An 18,093-nucleotide genomic window follows, 5' to 3' on the forward strand; every position below is an offset into this window, starting at 1 on the left:
TCCGACTTTGATCTGTTGCGAATCTTTGTGATGATCTCACACTACTTAAAAGGAATCGTAACAAATCATGAAGCTCTTTTTTGAATCTCTGCCTGTTCTGCTCTGCTAAATCGCTTCACTAAATGTCCCAGACCATTCGAACCAGTGTTCAGTGAAACACTGGCTTTCGTCCGTCAGCGCGTCTTCGTTCACCATAACTAGATCTGCATCAATCACTGATCATATTTTTCAGTAATCCACAATACCGAGCGAGCTGACACAGTGGTTAATGCATTGTATGGTTTCGGCAGAATAAAGTTCAAATCCCTGTCCGGTTCTGCAGATTTAGTATTGATGTTGTTTGTCCAATTCCTTTTAGGCGAATGACGGGATGGTTCCTTTGAAAGGGACATGGCTTATTTCCTTCCTTTTCCATCTCCCATCCGAACTTGTGCTCCACTTCTAATGACTTCTTCGTCAACTGTAAATTAAATCTCATTTTCCTCCTCCTTCTTATGACATTACGAAGAAAGTAGTTTCAAAACAAGTTCTGGGGAGATACGCGAGCGCTAGCTGGAACGAAATTTGCAAGCATTAACTGGCAAGTATTAACTGGCAAGTAGCCACAGATTTGGTGCAGCCACAGTCTTGTTAGGAGTACCGAAACTCAAAAACACCACGGTGTACAACCGCTCCTGTAGGACAGATACGTGTGTGTATGAATGGATTGATCACTGTATCCTTATAGAATTCGTTGCACTTTTCTTAGCACTTTAAAACAGCACGAAAGCAAGAAACGACATAACGACACAGGAAAATAATAGTCTCAGTCAAGATTAACAATGATATAGCTACCAAGGTGAAAGGATATCAATGATACATTCTCTGCTCTTACTATCCTCAGTGAAAGAAAGGAAGAATTGCAGGATATTCTGATTTAAATGGACAGTATAATTAGTACACATTACGGAATGAGGGTAAACTGAAGAAAGACAAAATAAATGAAAAGTAGCAGAAATAAAACTTTTATAAACATCAAAATTAAGGAATTCGCCTACCTTGCCACCGAAGTAACTCATGACGGACAAAGCGGGGACATAAAAAGCAGATAAGCATAGGAAAACAAGACATTTCTGTGCAAGTCTGCTAGTATAAAAAATCGACCTGAATCTGAGGAGAAAATTTCTGAGAATGTACATTTCGAACGATGGTGGTGAATCATGGACTGCATGTAAACCGGAACACAAGAGAATGGAAACGTTTGATATTTGGTGCTGTAGAAGAATGCTGAAACTCAGGTGGACCGAGAACGTAAGGAATGAAGAAATTATCTGTAGATACGGCGAAGAGACGAACACATGGAAAACACGTCCAGAAGAAGGGACAGGATGCTACGCTGTGTGTTATGGTTCAAATGGCTCTGAGCACTATGGGACTTAACTGCTGAGGTCATCAGTCCCCTAGAACTTAGAACTACTTAAACCTAACTAACCTAAGGACATCACACACATCCATGTCCGAAGCAGGATTCGAACCTGCGACCGTATGTGTGTTAAGGCATCAAGGAACAACTGTCATTGTACTTGAACTGTAGAGGGTAAAATATGCAGAGAAATACAGATTGTAATGAATCCAACAAGTAACTAAGGAAGTTACGTGCTAGAGCTACTCTGAGATTGAGGTTACCTTAGCAGAGAAATTCATGGCAGGCCGCATGAAAGCACAAGACTGATACAAAAAAAAAATTAAAAACTAAGTTTTTCGACCTGTAGGCTGTAATCTGGGATCATGAAGTAACTACAATCAGCTTGTTATGGATCACGCCACACCAGTCATTTCTTTTTACCATCCCCTGGCGGAGGCGATGCTAGTTCTGTCATTAACCGCCATCCACAATGACTGTTACACTTCGTCTGCAAAAGTAAACTACCACCAGATCAAAAATTGAATCGGGCAGTGAGACTTTTTCGAATAGTCGATGACCGTAAAACAATAACGTCCGGGTCATAGTTCCTTTTTGGCACCAAGTTTTATAGAGTTGGTAAAACGAATTTTTTGGAGCGCAACTCCATTTATTTTACTATTTCGTAATAATCTACAATTTGCACAATGCAACTCTTCCTCTTCAAATGAAACAACAAGTTTATTGTTACCAGTTACTGTTTATCTCCACGACGCGTTTCAAAGGTGGATTTACACTGAAGTGTCAAAGAAACAGGTATGTCATACGTATTCAAGTTCCGAGACACGTAAACAGGCCTATATAAGGTAACAAGTGTCTGGCGCAGTTGTTAGATCGGTTATTGCTGCTACAATGGCAGGTCATCAAGATTTAAGTGAGTTTGAACGTGGTGTTACAGTCGGCGCACGAGCGATGGGACACAGAATCTTCGAGTTGGCGATGAAAGGGGGATACTCCCATACGACCATTTCACGAGTGTACCATGAATATCAGGAGTCTGGTGAAACAACAAATCTCCGACATCGCTGCAGCCAGAAGAAGATCCTGCAAAAACGGGACCAAAGACAACTGAAGTGCAACCACTTCCGAAAATTGCTTCAGATTATGTTGCTGAGCCACCAACTAGTGTCAGAGTGTGAACCATTCAACGAAACATAATCTATATGGGCTTTCGGAGCCGAAGGCCCACTCGTGTACCCTTGATTACTGCACGACACAAACCTTTTCGCCTCGCCTGAGCCCGTCAACACCATTGGACTGTTGATGCCTCGTCGGACGAGTCTCGTTTCAAATTGTATCGAGCGGATGGATGTGTATGGCTATGGCGACAACTTCATGAAGCCATGGAGCCTGCATGTCAGCAGGGGACTGTACAGTCTGGTGGGGTGTGTGGCAGGCCGTTGTGGCCGAGCGGTTCTAGGCGCTTCAGTCTGGAACCGCGCTGCTGCTGCGGTCGCAGGTTCGAATCCTGCCTCGGGCATGGATGTGTGTGATGTCCTTAGGTTAGTTAGGTTTAAGTAGTTCTAACTCTAGGGGACTGATGACCTCAGTGCTTAGAGCCATTTGAACCATTTGGGGTGTGTTCAGTTGAGTGATAGGGGTTCCATGATACGTCTAGATACAAGTCTGACAGGTGACACGCACGTAAGCATCCTGTGAGATCACCTGCATCTATTCATGCCCTTTGTGGGGCAATTCCAGCAAGACATTGCGACACCCCACAAGTCCAAAATACTACAAAGTGGCTCCGGGAACACTCTTCTGAGTTTAAACCCTTCCGCTCGCCACCAAACTCCCCGACATGAACATTATTTGAACGTATCAGGGATGCTTTGCAACGTGCTGCTCAGAAGAGGTCTCCACCCCCTCATATTCTTACAGATTTATGGACAGTCCAGCAGGATTCATGGTGTCAGTTGGATCCGGCTCTACTTGAGATATTAGTCGAATCCATGCCACGTTGCGTTACAGCACTTCTGCGTGCTCGCGGAGGCCCTACACGATATTAGGCAAGTGTACCTGCTTATTTGGCTTTCCCGTGTACATTTGTTAATATGACATAGGTGTGTGTTGTGTTACGACTTTTAGAGGAACTTCTGGCACTGTCTCCAATAGTCATAGGTCCCTTTCACTGTCGTAACACATCACATCACATGTATACTGTCATATTTTTACACATCATGTGTATACTGCCATATTTTTACGAAAAAATACCACAACAAAGTAGAAAAGTATTTGAACACTAAAAAGATTAATGTTTTATAGTAGGAAGATGGGCTCCACAAATCATTCTCTTTCATTTAACATGGAAACAAAGCTAAATATGCACGATAATGTAACTGGATAGGTCGACAGACTGTTGGAAGTAAGACTTGCTTCTTAGATTGGGTAATCCATCGTCATTAGCTGTCACATAACCTGTAACATCAGATAACCACCTGAGGCACGTGCTCAGTCGGAAAGTAGGGGTAGCAGTCAGCTCACGTGCTAGAAGCGCGTGGCTGGCATGCACGGCGGCGCCTGAACACTGCCGGTGTGACGGCACCGACCCGAATTACCTCTGGCACGCAGCTCAGTGCTTCTGACAGTCCGATAAACGTCCAAATACTACTTCTCAATTGACGCTAAAGCCTTTGGTTTAGTACTTCAGCTTTCAGAAAAATATAAGTTCTGAAGTGCTAACTGCCTTATCTAGACTGAACACGTCATCATTCTATAAAAGTTGTTTCTTCAGGCGAAGCTATACCAGTGAATAATGGAATCATGACAGAAGAAGAAGGGTGGGCTGTGGTGGTGGTTGTGGAGGTGGTGGTGGGTGGGAAGTTGGAGGGAGGGTGGAGCGAGACCGGAACGAGAAAGAAAGAGGAATAATGGGTGGTTCAGTAAGGGACTCAGTAATGAAAAGCGTCTATTTAGCAATTTGCTGTAGCGAATATGCACTCTTAATTTTTCACTTCTCGTAAGTCCATCTTAATTTCGAGTAAATATTCTGTGGAGCAACCCTGAACCATCATTAGCAACAGAAGACTTTACAAAGATGTAAAATGTATACATTTAAGCAGAAGAGAACAAATTATACAGATATTCCTAATAACTGTTCGGTGCACACAAATGCAGACAAACATTGCGCATTTTGCAGGCCGTTGCACACAACCCAGAGAAAACTTGTAGAATTTGGTTTTGGTACTGAGAATGACAAACGACCTCTGCATTTCGGCTGTTGTAACATGTTAATAAGCATCCTGATATACTTTCTGGACTTGACCCGATATCATTGCTTTCGAAGGCTCGCGATATTCGGCCGAAGCTTGTTTAATGAATTTTATGACGTTTTGGGCAGTTCAAGTGGATAGTTCAAAAACTGGCTCTGAGCACTATGGGACTTAACATCTGAGGTCATTAGTCCCCTAGAACTTAGAAATATTTAAACCTAACTAACCTAAGGACACCACACACATCCATGCCCGAGGCAGGATTCGAACCTGCGACTGTAGCGGTCGCGCGGTTCCAGACTGAAGTGCCTAGAACCGCTCGGCCACAGGGGCCGGCTAAAGTGGATGGCATTGTCAATCGTCCTCCATTGCTGATGGAGTGCGGAGGGTGAGTATTTGACTTTGCCAGCTATTAGTGTTGGTCAAACTTCAGAAAATGCATTAAATAAGTTCTTGCGACAAAAGTTAATAGGTACCCACGTCAAGTGGCACGGAAGATTCAAGTTTCCTTCCAAGCCTTTCATTCTGGTACTCTACATATACAGGGTGAGTCACCTAACATTACCGCTGGATATATTTCGTAAACCACATCAAATACTGACGAATCGATTCCACAGACCGAACGTGAGGAGAGGAGCTAGTGTAATTGGTTAATACAAACCATACAAAAATGCACGGAAGTATGTTTTTTAACACAAACCTACGTTTTTTAAATGGAACCCCGTTAGTTTTGTTAGCACATGTGAAAATATAAACAAATACGTAATCAGTGCCGTTTGTTGCATTGTAAAATGTTAATTACATCCGGAGATATTGTAACCTAAAGTTGACGCTTGAGTACCACTTCTCCGCTGTTCGATCGTGTGTATCGGAGAGCACCGAATTACGTAGGGATCCAAAGGGAACGGTGATAGACCTTAGGTACAGAAGAGACTGGAACAGCACATTACGTCCACATGCTAACACCTTTTTATTGGTCTTTTTCACTGACGCACATGTACATTACCATGAGGGGTGAGGTACACGTACACACGTGGTTTCAGTTTTCAATTACGGAGTGAAATAGAGTGTGTCCCGACATGTCAGGCCAATAGATGTTCAATGTGGTGGCCATCATTTGCTGCACACAATTGCAATCTCTGACGTAATGAATGTCGTATACGCCGCAGTACATCTGGTGTAATGCCGCCGCAGGCTGTCACAATACGTTGTTTCATATCCTCTGGGGTTGTAGGCACATCACGGTACACGTTCTCCTTTAACGTACCCCATGGAAGGAAGTCCAGAGGTGTAGGATCAGAAGAAACACGGTCGTCATCGTAAACATGTCCCTGCAGATGATGCTCTCCGACCGTGGCCCGTGTTTGTTACAACACGCAACTGAACGTCGGAGGTTTCAAGTGTCAACTTTAGGTTACGATATCTCAGGATGTAATTAACATTTTACAATGCAACAAACGGCACTGATCACGTATTTGTTTATATGTTCAGATGTGCTAACAAAACTAACGTGGTTCCATTTCAAAAAAAGTAGGTTTGTGTTAAAAAACATACTTCCGTGCATTTTTGTATGGTTTGTATTAAACAATTACACTAGCCCCTCTCCTCACGTTCGGTCTGTGGAATCGGTTAGTCAGTATTTGATGTGGTTTACGAGATATATCCAGCGGTAACGTTAGGTGACTCACCCTGTATAGCTATCTTTCCCTTACGTTTACACCACCATCTGTGATTGCTGATAACACGTGAATAAAGAAACTGATACAAGCATTTGTAAAATACAATGTGACAACAATGGTTGAGTTACCATGTTGTTGTACATACAGCAAAATTGGGAACACGATCTTAAAAGGTGTCAGTGTAGTTTGGATCCTTTAGTGATATGACGGAATGTAACTCCTTTTTGCTTGCAATTAAGAGTGTTTTGCAAATGACTTGAAATACTGCTGGTACAAATGTGCTTCACAATGATGCTTAGTCGAAATTAGCTAATCGCACGATTAAATAAACGTAACGTTACAGACCATGTTTACGTTGACTAACCATCTGGAAGCTTTGGATCCCCACGTATTAAAAGTTTTTAAAATGTGATGGTTCACAATTTACGAAGTTTCCACACAGCAGCTCACATACCTATAATATTATACTTGCAGGTAACCTAAGGATAGTGAAACAAAAGGCACTTCGCTCTGGCACACGGGTCTTCTCTTACACTTCGACGTCCTGTGAAATAGAAGAAAACAGAAAACAGCTCTATTCTCTACTCACTGCACCGTCAATGACCAACATTTAGCATAGAAAAATTTTGAAAGTTGTCCGTGTGCACTGCAGCACGTAACAGAATCGTTACAATATTGACACTCTGGTGTTTACTTTCTCACTGCAGTATTCACAGTCACATGGCGATTCACCCTTCAGTGATCTGAATGGCAGCGCCTAGGTACTGGCCAGCAATCTCTACTTTCATAAGTTTTAACATTGTTCTGTAATTCTACAGTTCAGTACTTTTCATTATTCAAGTGAAGGGCTGTCTCCCATTTCCATAGCCAAGAATACATACGGAACCACAAACAGGATAACATTGTTAAAGTCATATTAATGCTACAGCGTTTTAGCTTCATCAGGTAACAAAAATTACGTGTCATCAGTGGTTCCGAATGCAGAAATTGTATTCCATTGGGGATGTGATCTCACTGGCGCTCTACTTTGCTTCGAAATTCAGCAAAGAACCAGTGACCGCGACTAACCGGGACGTGCGGAGAATGTGGTCTGCGCAGCTACGTCGCCTGTCAGCTAACTCGACTTGACAGTATGACGCACGACCCAAGAACAATGCACTCCGTAAACCGTCACAGCGTCACCAGAATAGCAATGTCCAAATATAAGCAAGGACCTGTTGGTTTCTTGATGCAGTTGGAATAGCTAAGAAGACAGGAGTGTGGCTTAGGGTCCCAGATTCAGCGTTGGGTAGTTTCGAGGTTCCCTCGCACTCCCAATTCACTCCAAGCGGACAGAGACAAATCTGTAGTACTCTGCCCAGAACGGTTGCTAGGGGGCTTCGTGTCTGTCTCATTGCATTTGAATCAGTGGCCGAATCAAAGAAAGAACTGGGTTTTTTCTCTACGTCAGAACTTCCAGAATGAGTTTCACATTGCAGCGCAGGCGTCCCAAAACGGAGCTGGCACTTGCCGATGAACTTCCCAGACATGACTTGTGAGAGTCGCCATCGCTCTTAGCTGCCATTACATTATCTAGTGTTAATCCAGCAAGGTGTGCAAGACAGCTTCTATGTACACTACTGGCTATTAAAATTGCTACACCACAAAGTTGACGTGCTACAGACACGAAATTTAACCGACAGGAAGAAGATGCTGTGATATGCAAATGATTAGCTTTTCAGAGCATTCACACAACGTTGGCGCCGGTGGCGACACCTACAACGTGCTCACATGAGGAAAGTTTCCAACCGATTTCTCACACACAAACAGCAGTTGACCGCCGTTGCCTGGTGAAACGTTGTTGTGATGCCTCGTGTAAGGAGGAGAAATGCGTACCATCACGGTTCCGACTTAGATAAAGGTCGAATTGTAGCCTATCGCGATTGCGGTTTATCGTATCGCGACATTGCTGCTCGCATTGGTCGAGATCCAATGACTTAACAGAATATGGAATCGGTGGGTTCAGGAGGGTAATACGGAACGCCGTGCTGGATCCCAACGGCCTCGTATCCCTAGCAGTCGAGATAACGGGCATCTTATCCGCATGGCTGTAACGGATCGTGTAGCCACGTCTCGATCCCTGAGTCAACAGATGGGGACGTTTGCAAGACAACAACCATCTGCACGAAAAGTTCGACGACGTATGCAGCAGCACGGAGACCATGGTTACGGCTACCCTTGACGCTGCATCACAGACAGCAGCGCCTTCGATGGTGTACTCAACGACGAACCTGGGTGCACGAATGGCAAAACTTCATTTTTTCGGATGAATCCAGGTTCTGTTTACAGCATCATGATGGTCGCATCCGTGTTTCGCGACATCGCGGTGAACGCACATTGGAAGCGTGTATTCGTCATCGCCATACTGGCGTAGCTCCCGGAGTGATGGTATAGGGTGCCATTGGTTACACGTCTCGGTCACCTCTTGTTCGCATTGACGACACTTTGAACAGCGGACGTTACATTTCAGATGTGTTGCGACCCGTGGCTCTACCCTTCATTCGATGCCTGCGAAACCCTACATTTCAGCAGGATAATGCACGACCGCATGTTGCAGGTCCTGTACGGGCCTTTCTGGATAAAGAAAATGTTCAACTGCTGCCCTGGCCAGCACATTCTCCAGATCTCTCACCAACTGAAAACGTCTGGTCAATGGTGACCGAGCAATTGGCTCGTCACAATACGCCAGTCACTACTCTTGACGAACTGTGGTATCGTGTTGAAGCTGCATGGGCAGCTGTACCTGTACCTGTACATCCAACCTCTGTTTGACTCAATGCCCAATAATATCAAGGCTGTTATTACGGCGAGAGGTGGCTGTTCTGGGTACTGATTTCTCAGGATCTATGCACCCAAATTGCGTGAAAATGTAATCACATGTCAGTTCTAGTATAATATATTTGTCCAATGAATACCCGTTTACCATCTGCGTTTCTTCTTGGTGTAGCAATTCTAATGGCCAGTAGTGTATTTGGTAAGCAGAATCGACTCTGCGGATGCCTTCGTACTAGAGTAGTCAGCTCGGTAACAGTGGCGTACGCGAAATTAAACATCCTGATTGGAGACCAAGACCGCAACACAGCCTTAACCTGCCAGTAAGTTCATCACACCCTGCTAGAAACACGCTCATCGTCAATGAACTTTAGCCACAATGAAAGAAACTTTCTACAGTCTCGAAACTGTGTACGTAAAAGCAAACAAATGGCTTTCCAGCGATTGCCTTCTATCGAATGTCTGTGCAGCCACTGCATATCGACGACGTCCCAATGTTCAGTACTAGGAAGATCAGTTAGTGAAATCTTTTCGTAGAGTGGGTACCAAAACTAACGAAAATCTTTCAGAGACGGTCTCCAATGGCTCTTTGCTTATATGACAATGCCTTTGAGAGCAAAAAGTATGAAATACCAATTTAAAAATAAACTGACCATGTATTCACTACTAAATAATGTGTAAGTTGCACAGCAACATATTACCAAAGTTGAGTCGAAAGTAATCGATTAAACGACAGGCAAAAAGATATAGACCTCTAATAAAGTGCTGTTACTGAGCGGGATGATCCAGTGGTTAAGTCGCTGGATTCAAACTGCAGAGGACTGGGGTTCAAATTCTCATTTGGGGCTGCAGAATTACGTTTTCCACGGCTTTCTTAATCGCTTCAGGCAAATGAAATTTCCTGCCTTCTCACTATTCTACCCCAGCTTCGCGGCCGATTTCTAACGAGGACGCAGTCCACGGTGAATTTATCCTATGCTTCCCTTCTTCCTTTTCAAAGCGCTGTGTTGCATCTGTCGCCGGACGCGGTGGCCGAGCGGTTCTAGGCGTGGAGTCCGGAGCCGCGCGACTGCTACGGTCGCCGGTTCGAATCCTGCCTCGGGCATGGATGTGTGTGCTGTCCTTAGGTTAGTTAGGTTTAAGTAGTTCTAAGTTCTAGGGGACTGATGACCTCAGATGTTAAGTCCCATAGTGCTCAGAGCCATTTGAACCATTTTGTTGTATCTGTCCTCGTTGCTACACTTTACAGCTATTTAGAATGGTGTTCACTGCTAACGCAAAAGATGATGTCCGCTACTTAGTCATAGTCAAGACGTTTTATAAAGGCGATCCTGTAGTTCGTTCCATGATGAGATTTTGATAAACCAAACATCAATCAAACATTCAAATACTGTACATTTACTTGAGACTTAAACTCTAAACAATTGGTGTCAAAACAAGTATATTTAACTGAAACGATATTTCGACCTACATGAGCCCAGAGAGGAGACAGGTAAACTCCTTTCATTCAGTCTACAAGAGCTTGGGCAACGACGCTAACAATGCAAGAGCACACAGTGAAATTAATGCCAAACAGTGTTCATTGCGCAGCCGAAACGACGGTCATCGGGGGAACAATGTGTCGAATTACCAATTAAAAGTGTGTCCAATTACCAATTACAGCGCGGTAGATTGCCCTCGTGATCTGCTTGGTTTCAGTATTGCTGCTTAGATTTGTAATCACTTCGCACGGATAACTCTCAGACACATTACCTCTCAAGCACATCTGAGAACACGCAGAGCGCCCTGGTGCTGCAGCATCCACAATTTGTAAGACATTGCTCAAGTTATGTGAATTTTTTGACGTAGGACTGTTTCTAAGGTTGTGACATCTCAAACGACGATTTGAAACAATAGAGATTTATTTATTTTGTTGTTTCTAGGCGTTTATCACATTTATCATTGGTTCAAATGGCTCTGAGCACTATGGGACTCAACTGTTGAGGTCATTAGTCCCCTAGAACTTAGAACTAGTTAAACCTAACTAACCTAAGGACATCAAAAACATCCATGCCCGAGGCAGGATTCGAACCTGCGACCGTAGCGGTCGCGCGGTTCCAGACTGCAGCGCCTTTAACCGCACGGCCACTTCGGCCGGCACATTTATCATTAGTACGAATCAAATTTGAACATAATTGTATCACATATTAGGTTATTATTCTGTTTCTATTAATTTTTTATTCCATTAATAATTTCTTTCTGATTGATTCCACCGCCCACATTTTCGAATTGATAAAACCATTTGATAAAGCAATAAAACCATTTGATTTTCCATCTTCACATAACACGATAATTGTTATATAGTTTCCTCCTTATTCTTTTTTTCTCTTTATATGTCTCTCTGCACGTTTATATGAATGCAGTTCCTGGTATGTAATTATTGTACATTTTGTAGAGCACGTCTCACTCAATTTAGCTCGATGAGATTACTCACTGAGTATACCCGTGTTCCATAGTGTACATACCCTGAAGCATGGAGGACATTGGGGTGCGTTACACCTCCAGAATTTAGCTATTATGTACAACCGCTCGCTCGATAAAGGATCCCTGCCTATTGACTGGGAATTTGGACAGGTCACGCCAATTCACAGGAAAGGAAACAGAAGTAATCCGCTGAATCTCACGAAGTGATGAGTGCTATCGAAAGGGTATCTCACATTGATCCCATATTTCTATACGTCCAGACTCTTTCTGACACCAATTTCACAAGTGACCTCGAATCAAATTGCTTACCTGCGGAGTATCGAGACTGTTGTGTGGCTGGTTTCGTAATTTCTTGTCAGAAAGGTCATAGTTCGTAATAACTTATAGCAAATCATCTAGTGAAAGGAACAGATTTCTCTGGTTCCCCAAACAGACATTACAGTCCCTCTGATGTTAACGTGTATAAACGATTTAGGAGACAATCCAAACAGCCCTCTTAGATTGTTTGCAAATGATGCTCTCATTTACCGTCTTGTAAAATAATGAGAGGATCAAAACGAATTGCAAAATTATTAAAACATGATATCTGTGACATGTGAAAAGTGGTAGCTGACCCAAAACAATAAAAATGGTGAGGATCTCCACGTGAGTACTAAAAAATATCCGTTTGATATGAATTACACCATAAATCATCCGTGTTTAGAGACTGTTGATTTAATGAAATGCGTAGAGGTTACAATTACGAACAATTTAAATTGAAACCATCACACAGAAACTGTGGGGAAGGCGAAACAAAAGACCGCGTTCTATTGGCAGAACGATTAGGAGATGCAACACATGTACTAAATATACTGTATAGACAGCAACATTACACCTATATGTCCTGTTCTGGAGTACGGCAGCGCGGTTTGGGAGAATTACCAGATAAAAAACTAAACTCTGGTCGAACAGGACAGGGAGGCCCAACGGTACCGACCGGCCGCCGTGTCATCCTCAACCTCCGCTCTCCCGACCGTATGTCAGTTTACGGGACCGGAGCCGCTACTTCTCAGTCAAGTAGCTCCTCAGTTTGCCTCACGAGGGCTGAGTGCACCCCGCTTGCCAACAGCGCTCGGCAGACCGGATAGTCACCCATCCAAGTGCTAGCCCAGCCCGACAGCACTAAACTTGGGTGATCTGACGAGAACAGGCGCATTACCAGATAGGACATCGAAAAAGTTCAAAGAAGGGCAATTCGTTTTGTATTGTCGCGAAACAGGGGAAAAAGTGTCTTTCACATCATAAGCGAGTTACGGTGGCAATCATTAAAACAATTCACGTAATTTGAATCACCAACTTTTTGTTTCTAATGCGAAAATATTTTGTTGGCTCTCACCTACATAGGGAGAAATGACCATCAAAATAAAATAACGGAAATTAGAACCCACGCGGAAAGATTTGTGTGTTCATTTTTCGCACTGCTATTCGAGACTGGAACGGTCGAGATACTCTGAGAGTGGTTCTACTTGCCAAACAGTTAAATGTAAACTGCAGAATAGTCTTGTACAAATACATTGAAACAATGGAACTATTCTGCATGCTGCGTGTCCAGAAAAAAGCTGTTCATGTACTTTCAGGAAGAAAAGGCGTTACTACGTCGTGACGGTTGTTACTCAATAACTTGCACATAGATATTGAGCAAGCAGTAAAGGAAACAAATGAAAAATTCGCAGTAGGTATTAACATCCATGGAGAAGAAATAAAAGCTTTGAGGTTCGCCGATGACATTGTAATTCTGTCACAGACAGCAAAGGACTTGTAAGAGCAGCTGAACGGAATTGACAGTGTCTTGAAAGGAGGGTATAAGATGAACATCAACAAAAGCAATACGAGGATAATGGAATGTAGTCGAATTAAGTCGGGTGATGCTGAGGGAATTAGATTAGGAAATGAGACACTTAAAGTAGTAAAGGAGTTTTGCTATTTGGGGAGCAAAATAACTGATGATGGTCGAAGTAGAGAGGATATAAAACGTAGACTAGCAATGGCAAGAAAAGCGTTTCCGAAAAGAGAAATTTGTTAACGTCGAGTATAGATTTAAGCGTCAGGAAGTCTTTTCTGAAAGTATTTGTATGGAGTGTAGCCATGTATGGAAGTGAAACATGGATGATAAATAGTTTGGACAAGAAGAGAATAGATGCTTTCGAAATGTGGTGCTACAGAAGAATGGTGAAGATTAGATGGGTAGATCACATAACTAATGAGGAGGTATTGAATAGAATTGGGAAGAAGAGGAGTTCGTGGCACAACTTGACTAGAAGAAGGGATCGGTTGGTAGGACATGTTCTGAGGCATTAAGGGATCACCAATTTAGTATTGGAGGGCAGCGTGGAGGGTAAAAATCGTAGAGGGAGGCAAGAGATGAATACACTAAGCAGATTCAGAAGGATGTTGGCTGCAGTAGGTACTGGGAGATGAAGAAGCTTGCACAGGATAGAACAGCATGGAGACCTGCATCAAACCAGTCTCAGGACTAAAGACCACAACAACAACAGATTACTGAGTGTAAATGAAGGCGTTTAACCAGAAGAGAAAACAAAATGCTAAGTACTTAGGAGTCTCTTCAGGAGTAGCAGTAACTCAAATGAAGCACTGCAGTAAAATATCTTAAATACAGCTTGGCTAAGAATTATGGAACATAGGGGGTGCCGCCGTGTGAAAAAATTTAGTGCCCGACGGAAGCATCACAGGCAATAGATCAGCTCCACTTCTACCATTGACCGTACGGAGACTTCCCGCTCTCTTGTGCGATTAGCTGAGCTGCTTGGTTAGCACAACGGGCGCAAAGCGACAGGCGCAGCTGGTGTGTAGCTTGGCAGACGCATCAAAGCGTCGACTCCCGAATCCACTTGAGACATGGCTCCCAGCGATATTTCGACAGCAGCATTGTTTGCCTTACTGATTGAGAGACTGTAAATACTCGTTCAGCAGTCGCAAACAGGCGGCGGGAGCGCTCGTTTGTCAGCCTTCATCTCCTCTTTTGCCGCGCGTTGGTTACGGCACCAGGGAAGTCCGAACCGCCGACAGAACAGGAAACGCGGAGCGCACTGGTTTACCCAGACAACAAGCGGCCGTAATACATCAGCACTCGTCTCGTGTTATCCGTAATGAGGCCAATGCGAATCTGCAGATCTTTAGAACACAAAGCAGTAATAATAACCAAAGTAAACAGCGAAATTATATTTGTATATATGATGTTATCATTCTACACGACCGAATTATACAGCGTGAACACCTAAATCGATCGCCAAAATTTGCGAGCATGTTCACGGATATTTTCTGAGTATTTTGATACGAGTGGCCCTTGGTCTCCGGACGCTCATTACAGAGTAATAATATATTTTTGGTGTAATCAGTTTGCTACGACAGTTAGCACTGTTTTTGTGAAAATACTTCCACAACAGCAAAAGCGCACTGTCAGTATTTTCCACTCTACCTTAGATGGACACAGTCTCAGTAGGCGCCCAAGTACAGAAGAAAAATGGTTCAAATAGCTCTGAGCATTATGGGACTTAACTTCTGAGGTCATCAGTCCCCTAGACTTAGAACCACTTAAACCTAACTAACCTAAGCACATCACACACATCCATGCCCGAGGCAGGATTCGAACCTGCGACCGTAGTGCTCCCGCGGTTCCAGACTGTAGCGCCTAGAACCGATCGGCCACCACGGCCGGCACAGAAGAAAAATTACTGTGATATGGCTACCGACGCTGTGGGAACAGCTCGGCATAACGTGGTTGTGTGGCTCTTCCATTGTAATCAGTTAACCCATACAAGAGGTACATATCGGCCAACTCTTGGTCTGTAAACATACCCACATCCGCAATTACTAATATAATCCGTAAGCGACCGTATTGTGTATGACATAGGGTAATGTAGATCATTATTATTTTCCTTCCCTATCTCACTCACAAATGGAGCGAGGGAAAAACGACCTTCTGTATGCCTCCCTACAAGCCCTAATTTATTTTACCTTGTCTTCGCGGTCCTTATGTGATATATATATATATATATATATATATATATATATATATATGTGTGTGTGTGTGTGTGTGTGTGTGTGTGTGTGTGTGTTGGCGGGAGTAGAATCGTTCGGCAATCAGCTGCAAATGCCTATTCTCCAAATTTTCTCAATGGTGTTTCGCGAAAAGAACGTCATCTTTCTTCCAGTGATTCCGATTTGAGTTCCCAAAGCGTCCACTTAACACTCGTCTGTTGATCGAACCTACTGGTAACAAATCTAGCAGCACGCTTCTGAATTGCTTCGGTGTCTCCCTTTAATCCGACCTGGTGGAGATCCTACACACTCAAACAGCATTCAAGAATGTGTCGCAAAAGTGTTGTATATGCGGTCTCCTTTGTAGATGAGCTACACTTTTCTAAAATCTCCCAACAAACCGAAGTCAGCCTGCAATAGTAGGAAACATTAACGTTAATAAGGTAATTTTTTTAAAAAAATATTATCCACATTTCGACAGGTATAATGCGGGGTGTTTATAAATAAATATCGGGGTTTTAATGCTTTATAATATTTATTATATTAAACTTAAAGTTATAAATGATATGTCAAATGTAAGACAACTCAAACAGTATTACCAAGAACCTTACAAATGTTCAATGTGAGCACAATTTGTCACATGGCGCACATCAAGTCTATAGCCGAGTTCTTCCCAAACGTTGATAAGTGTGTCATCAGTGATTGTAGTAACAGCTGCGTCTATCCGGTTTCCTAATTCAGGGAGATCTGCTGGTAGCGGAGGCACGTACACACGATCCTCGATGAAGCCCCAAAGGAAAAAATCGCATGGCGTTAGGTCGGGTGAACGTGGAGGCCATGCAAAGCAAGCCCTGTCACTGGGCCCCTTGCGACCTATCCAGCGCTTGGGAAGAACACGGCTGTAGACTTGATGTGTGCCGTGTGACAAATGGTGTTCACTTTGAACATTTATATGGTTCTTGGTAAAACTGTTTGAGTTGCTCTTTCATTTGGCATATCATTTATAACTGTATGTTTAATGTAATAAATATTATAAAGCTTTAAAACCCCGACATTCATTTATAAACACCCTGTATATACCTAGTGCATAGCTAAATAAATACACTCGCTGTTTGTTGGCTCAGCGTACTACACGTATGTGTCACTTCACACGTGTTGCAAAATTTCCTGCTAGCCCATTGTGACCGAGCGGTTCTAGGCGCTTCAGTCCGGAACCACGCGACTGCTACAGTCGGAGGTTCAAATCCTGCCTCGGGCATGGTTGTGTGTGATGTCCTTAGGTTAGTTAGGTTTAACTAGTTCTAAGTCTAGGGGACTGATGACCTCAGGTGTTAAGTCCCATAGCCGGCCGAAGTGGCCGTGCGGTTCTAGGTGCTGCAGTCTGGAACCGCGAGACCGCTACGGTCGCAGGTTCCAATCCTGCCTCGGGCATGAATGTGTGTGATGTCCTTAGGTTAGTTAGGTTTAACTAGTTTTAAGTTCTAGGGGACTAATGACCTCAGAAGTTAAGTCCCATAGTGCTCAGAGCCATTTGAACCATTTGTTAAGTCCCATAGTCCTTAGAGCCATTTGAACCATTTCTGGAAAATTTCCGGTTTTCATGTATCTTCTAGCCCTTTTTGTAATGATTACAATGAAAACCTGCAATCAGAGAGTCCAGTCAAATAGTACAAGACGAATAGCACCGTATAAAACTGTTACTCTTTCCTTTTTGTGCTTGTTCTCAGAAAACTGTTGCAGTTATTTACTGAAAATGCCATTAAGATCGTGAAAAGACATCAAGAGCGCTTTCAAAAATTAGACGTACTACACCCAACTGTACCCGGATCAGTGGCTGTACCTATCAATGCGCATTCAAGTGAGCGCTCGATGATGAAAGATCACAAAGAACTATTCCTGGTGGTTTACTCTTTCATTCTAGCATTATTTGTGGCGCCAATAGCGTTCCTCCATTTCACCCAAGTATTCCACGCCTCCTTTGTTACGCTTGCCTGCTCGTCAGCTGCCGTGGAGGGTACCGAAAGTAGAGGTCGCTAAAAGGTTGCCTTTTTGCTGGATCGTGACTTCAAAGGAGGCCAAGAGTATATTACAAACATATATGATCGCAAAACACTGTTCCCCTCAAAAAAAAAAAAAAATTGTTCTGCGTAGACCCTAACACTTACCTAGCGCTATCGGAGCAACGCCTTCTTATACCGAGCATTATCACAAGCGAATAAATCTCGTTTATGACTTCCAGAAAGAGCGAGAGCGTTTCTTTCAATGTAATCACTACTATTATTTTTAGAGATATCAAATCTAGCAATTTTATTACCCCAGAGCATTCACGTCATTTACTCGAAAACCTGCACACAGGCGTACTGTTTGGACAGCAGAAAATCGTACAGTGAGGGGAGTTCTCCTTTTGTGTCGACTGTGTACTTCTTGAGATGTTTGTTGTGAGATACTG

The 18,093-nt window shown here is 43.3% G+C and overlaps 1 protein-coding gene across 1 annotated transcript in view; it reads right to left on the bottom strand.

Moving 5' to 3' along the window:
• LOC126469767 (neuropeptide FF receptor 2-like) overlaps positions 1-18,093 on the bottom strand; it is a 164,127-nt gene that overhangs the window by 120,199 nt on the left and 25,835 nt on the right. The gene's annotated exons all lie outside the window — the stretch shown is intronic.

Source organism: Schistocerca serialis, chromosome 1 (assembly GCF_023864345.2).
Source record: "Schistocerca serialis cubense isolate TAMUIC-IGC-003099 chromosome 1, iqSchSeri2.2, whole genome shotgun sequence".
NCBI lineage: Eukaryota > Metazoa > Arthropoda > Insecta > Orthoptera > Acrididae > Schistocerca > Schistocerca serialis.